The following is a 4,658-nucleotide window of genomic DNA, read 5'->3' on the forward strand; positions in this document are numbered from 1 at the left end:
CCTGGGTTCACCTTCTCTACCTACACAGGAGCCGCGCGCCCCCTCCACCCCTCCCCACACACCCGGCTGTGGCTCCTCGAGGGGCCACGCGGTGACCGCACCCTCACAATCTCACAGGAAGGGTAAGACCCTCTGGACAAACAGCAGACACGTGCTCCCACCCGTGCAGGACGCTCCGGGTGTGGGGCGCCCACAGGGCACCCCCAGGCCCTCTGAGGGGCCGCACCACCCCCCGAGTGTCTCCCACGCGTGCTCCTCCGTTTCTCCCGCTGCGTATTGCGTGACCACAGCCCCAGCCCGTACTTCCACTGGGTCCTTGCTTTCTTAGTAACTGCGGAAGCTACACACACACAGGAAGCTACACACACACACTGTCTGTTAAATATGTTATAAACATTCTCCTATCAAGCTCTATAGGCTCTGCTTCTGCTATTTCTTTTTAAAGTAAAACTTCTGGGCTTTTAATCCGGACAAGTCGAACCTCTCAGTCCCTCCCTTCGTGGCTTCTAGGTTTGCGTCTTACAACAGAAGGCCTTCATTTGAGATTAGAAAAACGGTTTCCAACACTTTTTCCCACAGTTAAATATTTTGTGTTGACACTTTAAATCTTCTGGAATTTGCTTTTTTAAATAACAGCTTTACTGATTTATAATTCACCTACCCTTAAATTCACCCTTTTAAAGTACACAATTCAGTGGTCTTGAGTGTATTCAGAGTTGTGCAGCCATCACCCCCACCTATTCCAGAATGGAGTGTACACTTGTTGTGCACCTTGATCTAAGGGTCGGCCTTCACTTTGCCCCCAATTTTCCCAACATTTATTGAAAAGTTCATGATCCCTTGCGAACAAACTGAAAACCCAACCCTTACAACAAACTGTATCTCTGCAGACAGACAGGTGCACCGTGGCCACCCTGCTCCGCGCTCTCATGGCTCTGCCGTGCCTGCACAAATCCCCGCTTGAACCCCCTCCGTATCTGTCCTGCTAACCTCTCCCCCACCCCCCAACCCGTTCTCGCCGTGAACGACTCCCATGTCAGCTGGTCCCACAGAAAATCCTGTGGGAATTTTGATGAGAACAGTTCTGAATTCATGGATAACGTGGGGGAAAGGGAGACGAAAGAATGGATCTTCTCATTCAGACAAATAATGGGTCATTCCATGAACTTATTCTTTTTTTTTTAACCTCTTTCAGTAAAGTTTTACTATTTTCTCCTTATAGATAACACACATTTCTTGTGAAATGTATTATTGCTAAGCACTATGGTGATATTAAAGACTTACAGCTAATTTTTACGTGTGATATTGTGGTTTTGTTGTTCAAAGAATCCTTACCTTCTAAGGACCCACACTGATATACCGGCCTCAAGACCGTCCAGGTGGAGCAGGGACTCTGCCAAGCACCAGTGGCTGTACATATGCACCGCCTGACGCGTTCCATTCAGGAGGTTAACAAGTATTGTCGGGTGTTTACTGATATTATTGACAAGCTGTCCTCATATTTTCCGACTGGCAGGACCACACAAGCTCAGCTCACTGGCTACAGCAGCCGCTCAACTGGTTTCCTTGGATTTTTTTAGATGGGTGATAATATTCCCAGCACACTCCCTTGTCCTTTAAAATACTAACGTTTCCTTCCGGTTTTCACCTTACAGCATCACAGCAAGAATGACCAATGTGGCATGCACGTGTGAAGGGAGGAAGTGGCAACCCGCACTTTTCTTTTTTGGGGGGGGGGCTGCATTGGGTCTTACTTGCAGCACGCGGGACCTTTCGATGTGGCATGCGGGCTTCTCTCTAGTTGTGGCGTGCGGGTTTTCTCTCTCTAGTTGTGGTACGTGGGCTCTGTAGGTGTGGCACGCGGGTGCTCTCGTCGAGTCGTGCGGGCTCAGTAGTTGTGGTGCACGGGCTTAGTTGCCCCATGGTATGTGGGATCTTAGTTCCCCAACCAGGGATCGAACCCGCATCCCGTGCATTGGAAGGTGGATTCTTTACCACTGGACCACCAGGGAAGTCCCAACCTACACTCTTTTTATCACTGGTATTAGAAATGGTTTAAAACTTTTGCCATTAAATACAACCTTTTTTGTAGGATTCTGATATCTTTTTAATAAGCTTTATTTAAATGTTATCTTTAAATTTCATTGGGTAGTTTCTTATTTTAAAAATACTGAGCAGTGAAACTACCCATCAAAGTGGGCAGATTATCAACTTCCAAAACTCCTGTGACTGTAAAGGGAGGAATACGGAATAACTCCTCATAAGGAATAAGTACTTGAAAACTGCACACACAGCAGCTACAGGAACAGGCGTGAGGCGCTTGGGGAGAGAAGGGAGGGGAGCACCACAGCTGGCACCTGAGTGGACAGACAGTGTAGGACTAAGCCAGGCAGAGGCCACACAGGGTGGGGGACCCGAGCCAGCAGGCCCCGTGAGTGCCCAAGACAACCCGCACCCACCTGCCCCATCCACACCAGTGCGGAGACAAGGACACCGGTCATCGGTGAGGAGTCGGCCCCCTACACGGAGAAGGAGGCACCGTGCTGGCCGCATACACACAGGGCCTCGCTGCCTACAAATCGACTTTTTAAAAGGACAAATAACTACACAGATAAACAGCTGGGTCCCAAACAGGCACTACACAAGAGAAGGCATCCAAACAGCAAATAAATATACAAAAAAGTACCCAAGCTGCTCGGAAACCAGGGAAACGCAAATCAGAACTGCAGTGTGAGAGCGCTCAGCCGCGCCAGGAGGGCAGCCCACCAAGTTCACAAGCCCGTGATGCACACACAGGACGTGCAGCTCCCCTCGCGGATGTGCCAGACATGGGCAACAGCCCCGCTGGAGCCCCGCACACACCCGTCCAGAGAGGTGCGGCCCCGCTTGGCTCCCAATGCTCTGGCCTCAGAAACTACCGAGAACAGCCAAGGGCTGTGGGGGCCCGTGAGTCCGTGAACACGCGCCGCTGCAGACACTTAACACGTGCGGCGTGGCTCCCTCAAAGGAGAGTGAGAAAGGCAGGTAACATCCCAGCACTATTATAACCCTGGAGGGTCTCAGAGACCCTGGGCCACCTTAAAAACCACTGTCACACAACAGTGAAAATGAACTAACAGCATAAATAAATCGCACAAACACAACACAGAGTAAAACAAGCCACACTCAGAAAAAGGAGTGCCTCCTGCGTGATTGCACCGAAGCCCAGAACAAGAGCAGAGGCAACCCTGCCACGGGGAAGGGAGGGGGGCGCCACCCGCATGCTCCTGCCCTGGGCACCGCTGACCTGTGCCCCGTCCCCAAGTCCACACGGCAGGGAGCTGGACCCTGTGACATGCCTTCCAGTCTCTCTCCTTTGCTCTGCTACCTCAGCAGGTCCTGTGAAGAGCTTTCCTGGAGGCCACAGCCTCCCCTGCCCTCGTCCCCTGATACACGGTTGTGTCTGGCTGACTTTAAGGCAGGTTCAGCCTCAGAACCGGCTGGCGTATCTCCCATCTTTCTCGTCTCCGGAACAGGTCACATAACAGATCCATGACTGTTTGTTACTATCACTATCTGTTTAGATCTGCTCCTGCCACATCTTATTTTGTTTTCCACATTTTCTTCTCGATTCTGCTTTTATTTATTTCCTGATTCTTTTGTTAGCTTGATACCCATTTAATTTTCTTCCTTTGTATCAGTATCTAGACTAACTCAGTGTTATTCAGTGTCTAGATTCTTTCCGGAAGATGAGGACCTCCATCAAAATAGAGAATCCAGAGATAGACTCACATTCAAATGCCGCGTGGCATGTGACAGAGGTGGCATTTTAAATCAGCAAGGAAGCAAATGTCAGTCAATAAACAGTACTGGCACACACGGCTCACCATGTGAGGGAGGCCACACAACCCTGACCTCACATTTTGTTCAAAAAGCTTTACTGAGGTATAATTTATATACCATAAAATTCACCCACTTTGACTGTCTCTACCTCACATTTCATCAAAAATCTCTATGAATCAAATGTTTATATATAAAGAATGAAGCCCATGAAGAATTAGAAGATAGCTTACATCAATATATTCTAAATCGCCACAGGGAAAGGTCTATGTATTATAATTAGAACCCCGAACCCAGAAATCATACAGAAACAGACTAGTATCCATGAGCTCTGACATCGCAGCCAAGGCTGGACAGCACACGCCTTCGAGCAACAGGTCAGCTCTGCGCTCACATAAGGCTGCCCAGACCACATGACCCAGCGGAAACAGGGTCGCTAGACAACAAATCCTGACAGCCAGTCGTGTGAGAAGCTGCTCGCCACATTCAGACCTGCAGCAAAACACTGAGATACGGGGACACGCAGATGAAAACCTGTCCCTCCCAACTCACTGCGGCAGAGACCTGGAGATGCCCACATTCCACCTCTCAACAAAGTGCACACTACGAGCCCTGAGTGTCGCCTCTAACAACAGGAAATGGCTTTACAGGGGCGGGGGGTGCGCACACCCACTGAGGGGCCGGGCCAAGAGCAGCTCGTGGAGCCACAGGCAAAGCTCCTTAAGGAGACTGGACGTCCAGAGTCAAGTCCCCACTGCAGGCGGCGGGGAGTACAGGTCTGTAAAAATCACCGTTCAAAATACCACCACAAGAATTAGGAGACTGCTTCCTCCCTACAC

General features: G+C 50.0%; 1 protein-coding gene across 1 annotated transcript in view; it reads right to left on the reverse strand.

Moving 5' to 3' along the window:
• EHMT1 (euchromatic histone lysine methyltransferase 1) overlaps positions 1 to 4,658 on the reverse strand; it is a 76,671-nt gene that overhangs the window by 53,303 nt on the left and 18,710 nt on the right. The gene's annotated exons all lie outside the window — the stretch shown is intronic.

Source organism: Lipotes vexillifer, unplaced genomic scaffold, assembly GCF_000442215.2.
Source record: "Lipotes vexillifer unplaced genomic scaffold, Lipotes_vexillifer_v1.1 scaffold636, whole genome shotgun sequence".
Taxonomy (NCBI): domain Eukaryota; kingdom Metazoa; phylum Chordata; class Mammalia; order Artiodactyla; family Lipotidae; genus Lipotes; species Lipotes vexillifer.